This window comes from Agrilus planipennis, unplaced genomic scaffold (assembly GCF_000699045.2).
Source record: "Agrilus planipennis isolate EAB-ADULT unplaced genomic scaffold, Apla_2.0 scaffold105, whole genome shotgun sequence".
In the NCBI taxonomy this organism is placed as follows: Eukaryota; Metazoa; Arthropoda; class Insecta; order Coleoptera; family Buprestidae; genus Agrilus; species Agrilus planipennis.
In genome coordinates, this window is record NW_020438878.1 from 510,480 (window position 1) to 523,680 (window position 13,201).

At 35.1% G+C, this 13,201-nt stretch overlaps 1 protein-coding gene and 1 long non-coding RNA gene across 2 annotated transcripts in view; both read right to left on the reverse strand.

Annotated features, from left to right (window-relative positions):
• The window catches only part of LOC108737747 (sodium/potassium/calcium exchanger 4-like), a 26,541-nt gene that overhangs the window by 11,605 nt on the left and 1,735 nt on the right, over positions 1-13,201 (reverse strand). The window lies entirely within an intron of this gene.
• Positions 1,987-2,578, reverse strand: LOC112906722. Its single transcript, XR_003232530.1, has 2 exons — positions 2,415-2,578; positions 1,987-2,052 (listed from the first exon to the last, which is right to left on the reverse strand). It is a non-coding gene; the product is annotated as an uncharacterized LOC112906722 (long non-coding RNA).

Below are 13,201 nucleotides of genomic sequence, written 5' to 3' on the forward strand. Positions count from 1 at the left end.
CAGTTTTTATTACTATCGATATGTTATATATACATAACATTTTCATCAGTATCAAAAAAGGCAATCATGAAGTAAATATGAACAATTAATGAGCTAATTATTTATAGGGAGTAACGTACTAGAAACCTAAACACTACATCGACTTATCAATATTAGCGCAAATCATAATTCTAACCATAAGCAGTCTATCTTTTCAGAATATTCAGAGTATATATTATAACTCCTATCAATCAAAATTTATTCACTTTTAACCTTCATTTCGATAAATGAAAAAACATGTACCATTACAAGCACAAATGCTATGTATTTCAAAAATTTTGTCAAAAAATATAAAACCATTTTTATTTGTATTTTCTATTAATCTAACAAAACATGACAAAGTCTAACAAATAATATTTTATAATATAACACATATTGTTAATGAATCTAGAGTTGATTTTCTGTAAAACATTATTTAATTAGAAAAATAAAACAACGAGTTGCCTCTAATGTCACTATAATATTGTAATATTTACTTCACATTTTTTTAGGCTTTTTAAGCCTTTGTCAGCAGAATTTATAAACCAAGATCATAGAATTTTTAATAGCTTGTCGATAAGTGGAGTGTTAACAATATTTTGTTCTTCATTAGTGTGTTTTTTTTTAATAAGTTTGAAGGACTTTTTAATCTCAAATAATTCCATCTTCTGGAATTACCATCTAATCTCCGACCTTTTCAGGTTGGCATAGTATCAAGGCAGTACAGTTTTATAAAATAGTCGATACCAAAACAAGACTGTAAAAAGTTGTATCTACTATAATATTGTAATGCAGCAGTCGTAGAAATCATACTTTTCATTTAAAAAACAATCCACTGTAGTTTACTTATTGTATACTATTAAGTACCTGTTGAAGACAATATTTGCCCTACAATATACATAACGGTAATGACAATCAAGCATCGGTGGGTTAATTTTGGTTGAAAATCATGCCTGGCAGGAACATTCAAAGGAGGGACAGTTCTGTGTGTTGATGTCAAAGGCAAAGTAAAAAATTACCAGAAAAAATTCATCAATACATTCCTACAACAGAAGTAAATTTGTGTGGTAGTTTGTTTGTTGTTTTTTTAATTTAATTACCCCATGGACTATCTAACACATGAACTGTTAACAACTGAAAAGAATTTCATAATTTTAGTAACATTCTATTGCTCTCTTGTGAGAAACATAATACTGTCGAAATAATTGTAGAATTTAATAAATAAATTCTTATCCTCTAACATTAAAAGGTTAATTTTATTTTGTTTCATAATAATAACAAACAGACGGATAAGCACCACTATTTTTTACACATTAAAAATCCAGTTTTTATTACTATCGATATGTTATATATACATAACATTTTCATCAGTATCAAAAAAGGCAATCATGAAGTAAATATGAACAATTAATGAGCTAATTATTTATAGGGAGTAACGTACTAGAAACCTAAACACTACATCGACTTATCAATATTAGCGCAAATCATAATTCTAACCATAAGCAGTCTATATTTTCAGAATATTCAGAGTATATATTATAACTCCTATCAATCAAAATTTATTCACTTTTAACCTTCATTTCGATAAATGAAAAAACATGTACCATTACAAGCACAAATGCTATGTATTTCAAAAATTTTGTCAAAAAATATAAAACCATTTTTATTTGTATTTTCTATTAATCTAACAAAACATGACAAAGTCTAACAAATAATATTTTATAATATAACACATATTGTTAATGAATCTAGAGTTGATTTTCTGTAAAACATTATTTAATTAGAAAAATAAAACAACGAAGTTGCCTTTAATGTCACTATAATATTGTAATATTTACTTCACATTTTTTTAGGCTTTTTAAGCCTTTGTCAGCAGAATTTATAAACCAAGATCATAGAATTTTTAATAGCTTGTCGATAAGTGGAGTGTTAACAATATTTTGTTCTTCATTAGTGTGTTTTTTTTTAATAAGTTTGAAGGACTTTTTAATCTCAAATAATTCCATCTTCTGGAATTACCATCTAATCTCCGACCTTTTCAGGTNATCTAACAAAACATGACAAAGTCTAACAAATAATATTTTATAATATAACACATATTGTTAATGAATCTAGAGTTGATTTTCTGTAAAACATTATTTAATTAGAAAAATAAAACAACGAGTTGCCTCTAATGTCACTATAATATTGTAATATTTACTTCACATTTTTTTAGGCTTTTTAAGCCTTTGTCAGCAGAATTTATAAACCAAGATCATAGAATTTTTAATAGCTTGTCGATAAGTGGAGTGTTAACAATATTTTGTTCTTCATTAGTGTGTTTTTTTTTAATAAGTTTGAAGGACTTTTTAATCTCAAATAATTCCATCTTCTGGAATTACCATCTAATCTCCGACCTTTTCAGGTTGGCATAGTATCAAGGCAGTATAGTTTTATAAAATAGTCGATACCAAAACAAGACTGTAAAAAGTTGTATCTACTATAATATTGTAATGCAGCAGTCGTAGAAATCATACTTTTCATTTAAAAAACAATCCACTGTAGTTTACTTATTGTTTCTATTACAAGTATTTATACAGTAAGTAGTTTTTTATGTTTCTTTTTAATAATTTTGATATAAAAGTATTTAAAAATAGAAAATATTATTTAAGTCATTAGTACTGTATATATTAATTTAATTTCTAGCAATTTACGTATGATATGCCGGATGACCATATAAAACTAATTTTTTCTATCCCTCGGGAACAGTATTTTTTTCTGGATAAACGTTGAGTAATTAAAGTAACTAAAGGCGTGAAATCGTTACAACCAATACTCCCATTCGCATTAATAATGTTAGTTATGATTAATTGTTTATCTTCTTTAACATATTATAATGTATATCAATATCATATTTAAATTACACAATGTAGTCAATATCAACAATAGCCGGTAAATAAATTGTGATATACCACTTTTATACTATAAAATCTTCAATGAGTTGTTTATAATGCAAGATAAACATTGAACACTGCTTTTTATCGGGTATGGAAAATACCCGTATTTTAATTTTCAGGCTAGAAATAGAAAACGTTTAGGTCAAGTCGGTTATCTGCTTTCAGCTTTTCCATTCACATAATTAGTAATCAGTTGCATTCGAATAATGGTACAAGACACGCACAATTATTAGATTATTACTCATAAACTATTCAAATAATACGATTAATACTTATAAATATATTGTTTATTATGCATAAAAATTTAAAAAACTTGAAGAATAATATGGCGCCGGTTATAGATGGAATACAGGCGGAAATTCTAAAACATGGAGGACAAGAGGCTAGAGATATCGTATGTTTAAGCTAATTAGTCACATTTGCGAGTCGAGGAAGTCCCAGAAGATTATAAACGGAACGTAGAGTATTAATAAAACCCAAAAAGAGAGGCGCGGATAGGTGCGAGACATTTAGAACAATTAACTTAACATCCCATGCGTTAAAAATTCTTAATTGGAATTGTACAGAAGAGGACGGAAAAAAGAGCGGAAGAACTAACAGGGAAAGATCAATAGGGTTTACAAGAAATTGAGGAACGTGGAAGGCCATTCTAGCTTTATGGGTAACAATAGAGAAAACGACAGAAAAAAGAAAGAGTGCGTACATAGAATTTGTAAATTTAGAAGAAGCTTTTGACAATGTTAAATATACTTAAAAATGTAGGAATAAGCTACAAAGATAGAAGAGTGATACTTAGTTTGTACAAAGAGCAACAGGCAGTTATAGAGCTGGAACAGTAACGTAGGAAGTAAACATTAGAAAGGAAGTCAGACAGGGATGCACACTGTCACCGCTACTTTTTAATCTATACATCGAAGACGCGATTAATATCATTAAAGACAGTAGAACTGTAGAGATAGATATAGAGGGGCAAAATATTAGTATGCTTAGATTTGCAGATGATATAGCAGTATTAGCATCTAGCAAGGAGGAGTTAGTGATAGCTTTAAATAAAATGTGAGTAAAAAGTGTAATAAAATAAAATTATTAGTGAGAATGTTTTATTAAATACAATTAAACGTAAACAGAAATTATTTTGTAACATCTCCAAATTTTACATTGTTATATATGTATGTCTATAATAAAATGATGGCTACTTTCGTCCATGTGTGCACATCACATAAAAACTACTAACTAAATTTTGATAATTTGCTTCTTAGTTTTGTCTTCATTTCAAAAAATTTCACATCATTTCTGCTTACTGTCTAATTTATTAAAGTTTTGCTAGACCTGAACAATAGCAATACCTTTAATAATGGCTACGCGTGTTCTTTTGTCGCCGAGAAGAAGACGGTGGCGACTGAGTACGCCTGCATTGGAGAGGGAAAAAGTTTCTACTTCTGCCTCATCGTAAAGTAAGCAACACCCGCACATTATTTGCATGAGAGATTTAATGCTGTGCAGACTGCACTGTACAGTTTTGTATCGGCTGATCAAGTTGTGTGAAAAAGTATTGTCAAAATAAAATATTTTTAATTGAAGTTACTGTTACCAAAACCGACCTTGTTGAAGCAGGATAGTCGGTGTTTAACTTATACCCGCTTCTGCTGTACACCAACTTAATATTGTACAGCTAGTTGATGATTTTTCTTTTAATAAAATTTACACCTTTTTTTACTAGTTTTATTATTAAAGGATCGAGACAAATTCACAATTAAAAATATGTACAACTAATGTAACTTAAATAACTAATTGCGTTGTATTGAGAACCGTGCTTACTGATGTATATTGATGAACTCTGGTTAGAAAATTTCGGACATGTATTTAAATAAACGAGAAAGAGAAGAACAATTTAAGATAGATAGAAATAGAATTAGAAACTAGTATGAAAAAATTTACAGCAAATGACTACATCTTAGGTAAATGTAATAAGTACAATTGAAAAGGTTATGAGAGGAAAATACGGCCCTAATATGATTTTAACGATGACATTCAGGTAAACATTGAATAGTTTGTTATTGTATTGTAAATTCCACGAGAAGATTCAAATTGCAATATGAAGGATAATGTAGATTAAGATGCAAAGAATATACAGTTAAAACCAAAAACAATCGAATAAGATTAAAAATTATCAAACCATCTACTTAAATATGTACAATTAAATAAAAACCATAATTATAACAAAAAAAACAACGTTTCGGCGAATAGCGACGGAACAGACCTCTAGGATTTCATTTTTAATTATTAATACTCTTTTTGAGAATTTGAATTTATTCGTAGTTTTTTTTTTTGTACCAGCAGAGAAGGCATGAAAGAAAAAGCTATTTCTAAATTTTTTTAAAACTATTTTTGTTGCATCTATTATGATATTTATTGAAAGGTACATTCAAATAGGGTAGATTATCTCAACGTTTCTAATAAATGTCTTTTACATTTATGGATTTCTTATCGTCGTAATAAATGTCGGCGGTATATTAAATTAATGGCTTCAAATAAAGGAGGGATGGTTTTGTATGCCTACTGTCACGTACCTTTATACAAGAAACTCGTACAAATTGAACGATGATTTGAATTGGTGAATAATTTGATTAGATATTTGATTAACGCGTTTGAAGAACCTGCTTTGATATTTAGAAATCTGAATACAATAGCGGTAGGTAATTACTTTATTGTTAAAATTTGTTGTATTCGGTATTCCAATATGTACGTAGTTGTACTAAGCTGCGAGGTGCCTTTATTACGAAAAAGATGGTCGAAATCTGTTTAAACATAATCAAGATATTATACTCTCTTCCATTGTTTTTTCTTGTTTTTTTGAAACTACACGGGGTGGTTTAAAAATAATAAAGCATATACGTAGGGTAACTGGGTAACTAGCAGTTAAAGATCTCGATCTTCATCCTCATAGTGTCGTTAGTCCTAAAACCGGTTAGATATTACATTTATTATGCTTTTGAAAATACCACAAATGGCGTGGTGAGCGCCATCTGTAGTACGATGCTACATTTGAGGATTACGTATGCTCCAACAAGGTCCATTTCAAAATATGGATATCTACTTGCTGAAACGAATCCCGGCGTAGCTCACCTCAACGTGATAGGCACGTTACCATAATTGAACAAAATAATTCGAAGTGGTCTGTATTCTGTCGAAACTGCCAGACGCGGATCGCGATTTCGATCTTTTTGGATCTCATCAGCGCGTCGCAGGCAGCTCCGACAGAACACAGACCAACTTTTACCTGCTGTCTTAACAGTGCGTTTTAGAAAATACCACAAATGGCGCAGTAAACGCCATCTGTAGCACGATGCTACATTTTAGGATTACGTATGCTCCAACAAGGTCCACTTGTGTGGATATCTACTTGCTGAAAACGAATCCCGGCGTAGCCAACCTCAACGTGATAGGCACGTTAGCTTAATCGAATAAAATAATTCGAAGTGGTCTGTATTCTGTCGAAACTGCCAGACGCGGATCGCGATTTCGATCTTTTTGGATCTCATCAGCGCGTCGCAGGCAGCTCCGACAGAACACAGACCAACTTTTACCTGCTGTCTTAACAGTGCGTTTTAGAAAATACTACAAATGGCGCAGTAAACGCCATCTGTAGCACGATGCTACATTTTAGGATTACGTATGCTCCAACAAGGTCCACTTGTGTGGATATCTACTTGCTGAAAACGAATCCCGGCGTAGCCAACCTCAACGTGATAGGCACGTTAGCTTAATCGAATAAAATAATTCGAAGTGGTCTGTATTCTGTCGAAACTGCCAGACGCGGATCGCGATTTCGATCTTTTTGGATCTCATCAGCGCGTCGCAGGCAGCTCCGACAGAACACAGACCAACTTTTACCTGCTGTCTTAACAGTGCGTTTTAGAAAATACTACAAATGGCGCAGTAAACGCCATCTGTAGCACGATGCTACATTTTAGGATTACGTATGCTCCAACAAGGTCCACTTGTGTGGATATCTACTTGCTGAAAACGAATCCCGGCGTAGCCAACCTCAACGTGATAGGCACGTTAGCTTAATCGAATAAAATAATTCGAAGTGGTCTGTATTCTGTCGAAACTGCCAGACGCGGATCGCGATTTCGATCTTTTTGGATCTCATCAGCGCGTCGCAGGCAGCTCCGACAGAACACAGACCAACTTTTACCTGCTGTCTTAACAGTGCGTTTTAGAAAATACTACAAATGGCGCAGTAAACGCCATCTGTAGCACGATGCTACATTTTAGGATTACGTATGCTCCAACAAGGTCCACTTGTGTGGATATCTACTTGCTGAAAACGAATCCCGGCGTAGCCAACCTCAACGTGATAGGCACGTTAGCTTAATCGAATAAAATAATTCGAAGTGGTCTGTATTCTGTCGAAACTGCCAGACGCGGATCGCGATTTCGATCTTTTTGGATCTCATCAGCGCGTCGCAGGCAGCTCCGACAGAACACAGACCAACTTTTACCTGCTGTCTTAACAGTGCGTTTTAGAAAATACTACAAATGGCGCAGTAAACGCCATCTGTAGCACGATGCTACATTTTAGGATTACGTATGCTCCAACAAGGTCCACTTGTGTGGATATCTACTTGCTGAAAACGAATCCCGGCGTAGCCAACCTCAACGTGATAGGCACGTTAGCTTAATCGAATAAAATAATTCGAAGTGGTCTGTATTCTGTCGAAACTGCCAGACGCGGATCGCGATTTCGATCTTTTTGGATCTCATCAGCGCGTCGCAGGCAGCTCCGACAGAACACAGACCAACTTTTACCTGCTGTCTTAACAGTGCGTTTTAGAAAATACTACAAATGGCGCAGTAAACGCCATCTGTAGCACGATGCTACATTTTAGGATTACGTATGCTCCAACAAGGTCCACTTGTGTGGATATCTACTTGCTGAAAACGAATCCCGGCGTAGCCAACCTCAACGTGATAGGCACGTTAGCTTAATCGAATAAAATAATTCGAAGTGGTCTGTATTCTGTCGAAACTGCCAGACGCGGATCGCGATTTCGATCTTTTTGGATCTCATCAGCGCGTCGCAGGCAGCTCCGACAGAACACAGACCAACTTTTACCTGCTGTCTTAACAGTGCGTTTTAGAAAATACTACAAATGGCGCAGTAAACGCCATCTGTAGCACGATGCTACATTTTAGGATTACGTATGCTCCAACAAGGTCCACTTGTGTGGATATCTACTTGCTGAAAACGAATCCCGGCGTAGCCAACCTCAACGTGATAGGCACGTTAGCTTAATCGAATAAAATAATTCGAAGTGGTCTGTATTCTGTCGAAACTGCCAGACGCGGATCGCGATTTCGATCTTTTTGGATCTCATCAGCGCGTCGCAGGCAGCTCCGACAGAACACAGACCAACTTTTACCTGCTGTCTTAACAGTGCGTTTTAGAAAATACTACAAATGGCGCAGTAAACGCCATCTGTAGCACGATGCTACATTTTAGGATTACGTATGCTCCAACAAGGTCCACTTGTGTGGATATCTACTTGCTGAAAACGAATCCCGGCGTAGCCAACCTCAACGTGATAGGCACGTTAGCTTAATCGAATAAAATAATTCGAAGTGGTCTGTATTCTGTCGAAACTGCCAGACGCGGATCGCGATTTCGATCTTTTTGGATCTCATCAGCGCGTCGCAGGCAGCTCCGACAGAACACAGACCAACTTTTACCTGCTGTCTTAACAGTGCGTTTTAGAAAATACTACAAATGGCGCAGTAAACGCCATCTGTAGCACGATGCTACATTTTAGGATTACGTATGCTCCAACAAGGTCCACTTGTGTGGATATCTACTTGCTGAAAACGAATCCCGGCGTAGCCAACCTCAACGTGATAGGCACGTTAGCTTAATCGAATAAAATAATTCGAAGTGGTCTGTATTCTGTCGAAACTGCCAGACGCGGATCGCGATTTCGATCTTTTTGGATCTCATCAGCGCGTCGCAGGCAGCTCCGACAGAACACAGACCAACTTTTACCTGCTGTCTTAACAGTGCGTTTTAGAAAATACTACAAATGGCGCAGTAAACGCCATCTGTAGCACGATGCTACATTTTAGGATTACGTATGCTCCAACAAGGTCCACTTGTGTGGATATCTACTTGCTGAAAACGAATCCCGGCGTAGCCAACCTCAACGTGATAGGCACGTTAGCTTAATCGAATAAAATAATTCGAAGTGGTCTGTATTCTGTCGAAACTGCCAGACGCGGATCGCGATTTCGATCTTTTTGGATCTCATCAGCGCGTCGCAGGCAGCTCCGACAGAACACAGACCAACTTTTACCTGCTGTCTTAACAGTGCGTTTTAGAAAATACTACAAATGGCGCAGTAAACGCCATCTGTAGCACGATGCTACATTTTAGGATTACGTATGCTCCAACAAGGTCCATTTAAAAATATGGATATCTACTTGCTGAAACGAATCCCGGCGTAGCTCACCTCAACGTGATAGGCACGTTACCATAATTGAACAAAATAATTCGAAGTGGTCTGTATTCTGTCGAAACTGCCAGACGCGGATTGCGATTTCGATCTTTTTGGATCTCATCAGCGCGTCGCAGGCAGCAGGTAAAGGTTGATCTGTGTTCTGTCGGAGCTGCCTGCTCGATTGTTCGATTTATTATGCTGGTTACGAGTTAGACAATGCTGCATCAAATAAGTAACAAGATCTCCAAACAGAAAGCCTTGGTATGACAAGATATATTTCGATCAAGAAATGTGAAACAAAACAAGTCTACAATGAAAACATCTTACAGAGTAATAGAACTATTGTACGTATCCTATTTACTCTGAAACACGTCTCTTTCTGTTAAAGGTGCAACAGGTGTAACAAAAGTTCAATCTATATGAAATAAGAAAGTTTAAAAGTATGATGTAAGATGTTTTTGATTCTAAATAACGAGCACCTAGCATCTATGTTGTAGCCAATTTTATTAAATTGCCTTTTCAACTCTACTTAGGTATTTCTAAAAGCAGTGTTGACATTAACTTTGTTTATAGTAAGTATTACATAAAAGCGTGCATATTAAAATATTTTTATTTGTCACAAACAGTAGGTCCCACATTCAGTTCTTTTATTAATTATTATGTAATTGTACATACATACAAAAAAGTTTAATAAAATTGTAATTGTGGTGATTAAATTTTCTTTAAAGTAACTCAAGCCATTAAGTTTTTGTACGATTTTGTTTATATGTAAGAAACATGAAGTTTGACATTGGTTGATTCAACATAGAGATTTGCTGTGGAAGGTAAAATTTTAACACAGAGAAAATGCATTTGGAAATTATGCGTAGCACGTAGAAGCTTTTAAATCCTTAATAAGTTCAGGCTACCTGCAAAGCAGGCATAGTAGTGCTGTCAGGATCAAATCTGGTCTGGTTTACTAAGTCGGATCTTTAAAATAGTCAAATTAACCGGCTGTCTCCTAAAGTTTTGAATGGCAAGTTACGGATCTCAATCGGATCAAAAAAATCCGCGCCATTGTATAGCGATGAGCATTTCTTACGTTTTGAGTTATCTTCGAAGCAAAAACAAAAAATTCCGAGATCCACTTGCCGGGTGCAACAAATTTTCAAATATGTATTCGAAATAAAAAAAAAATAAGTAGATATGGGTAGTAGTAATGATAGAAACCTTTGGAAGATGACGTAACACTCCTACCCATGTAGGAAAGTACGGTTGGATTAGGTGTGGGTCACAATTGGCTTGCCAGTCATGAGCTCTGGATCAAAGTTGAATTAAGATGTGCCAGGGTTAGCCTATTAGTGAATCATTTTCCAATCCAGGTTCTTTATAAAAAATAATATAATGCAGATTGTTAAAATAATTTCTCTTTTTCCTTCAAAATCAATTATTTGAACAGTACTATTAATGTCTCTTTCATCATCATAAGGTCGTCAGTACTAAGACTGGTTGGACACGCACCACCACCACTCTTTCCTATCCTGAGCTAATCTTCACATTTCCCTAAAACTAGAACAACCCAAATCCTTAACTATTTGCGAACAGTAATCTATATGTCTCTGACTAAACCTTCATGCCTGAAAAGGTGTCCTACTAACCTATGTCGCCTATTTCTTAATGACCTCCATAGAGCCCTTTGTTCTCTTACTCTTTCTAATACCTCTTCATTTCTAACCTTCTCTATCTACGGTATCCTCATCATTCGCCTGTAACACCACATTTCGAACACTTCTAACCTTTTCTTTTCCGTCGCGCCCACTGTCCATATTTCGCATCCCAATAGCGCCGTGTTCCAAACATAGGTACATCTTTAACAACCTTTTTCGAATTTCTAAATTAATCGTTCGCGAGCATAGAATTGTTTTTATTAAAGGCTATTCGACCCTGCGTTATCCTCTGCTTTATATCTCTACTACTCCTTTCGTCCTGACTTATCTGACTTCCTAGATACCTAAAATCAGCCACTTCTTCTAATTTTTGGTCTCCTACCTTTATATTCGCTCTTTCCCTACTTTTTCTTCCCTTTCATACCAGAATCTTTGTAATCATATCTCACATCAAATGATACTAAAGGAATCAATCAATTATTAATTGTATGTAAACATTGGGATATCAAAGAACACACCCAATAATTGAAAGCTTAAGTCAACTCACTTATTTAAACTCTTTCCAAGGCCGAAAAGGTTGGGTAATGGGACTGAAGAAGTGAATCCACTGACGCAATTATTTATGGCTGTGAAGCTGAAAGTCAATCAGGCAGTTACAATAAGTCATCATCTTATAAAAAAAAAACACTTGACTAAAAGAAAAGGATCAAACTAAATGTTCACCAATTGACACCCGCGCATGTGAATAAACAAGTCACGGTACGGCGNTTTAATCATTCTAGATATCCTTTTATTTAAATTTAAATAGAAAATAAGTTCCCAGTCAATGTAGATTGACCCAAAAGCTGACCCAGAATTAATCAACCGAAGGTAATATAGCCAACTTTGGTCCAGGTTTGGAGCAGAGAAAACTACCTATTGTTGGTAGATCAATTGTACGCCTAACTTAGTCCAACCTAGAATGAACTCCATTCAGCCAAAGTTGAGCAACCCAACGCTGGGCCAAACTTCACCTAATTGTCAACTCTGGCAGTTCATTCATGGGTATCGGAGAGTCGTCGCGGAACTGAAGGCGAAAATCAAGTATCTGACATTGTTTTGAAAGTATTTGGAAGTATTACCAGGTTTGATAGTTTGTTTTGTGTACTACAAATGTATATTCTATTCCCAGCAGCTACTAATACTGGTGGGCGGGCAGTCCCTTCGGACTGTAGAAAGGTAGGGTGGCAGATTCTCCTTTTAAACGGGTGGCTGATGGTTAAAGTAAGATAGATGAAACGTATGAAATGAAGACAAAAGAGAGTGAAACATTATCTGTACCCTTGTGACCCTTCCACGGAACATCAGGGTTCTCAACGTCATTTGGAAACCGCTAATCTCCTTATACGACTGCTCGATCTGGTACGAGCTCAAAAATTAGGGCCTCTTAAGGTTTTTGCCCTGATGGCAAGCTTATCTAAGATAGAAAATAATTCACCCCATAACCTAATTTAAGTAGTGGTGACAGACTTAAAATTCAAAATGTAACCGCCTAGCCGGAATCGTAAATAGCGAATTATTCGTGATGGTTGTGACATCTATGTATTGTTTGTAAATATCTGTTTAAACACAGGTATGCTATCATATCTGATTGCCTTATATAAGGTCCTTGTTCGTGGTTACTCAAAAAAATGCATAATGATAAGTAAAAAAAATAAATAAAATTATTGCAGCAGCGGCAACTTGAAAGAAACTTGAACACGGTTCCAAGGAACTGAAACTTGAATTAAATGTATCTTTCTTATCAATTTTAGATAAATTAAATAGACTGCAACGTTTTCATTAATTTTTAATGTTATCAAAATGTATTATTAATTAATTACGAATTTTTTTCAGCTTTTCTGTGTGGTTCAATGAGATCTTTCACATAATTTTTATTAATTGAATTGTGACATACGTAGGCATATACATCAAAGGCATTATAAAATCATCAATTTTATATCATTTTCGCAGTATAATATTGTAACAGGAATACCGTCTCCTTAAGGCATAAACAAGCAATAATTTTAGTGATAAATGCGGGGAGGGGGACATTTTACGTTTCAAAAAACGACTTAAATTAATTGCA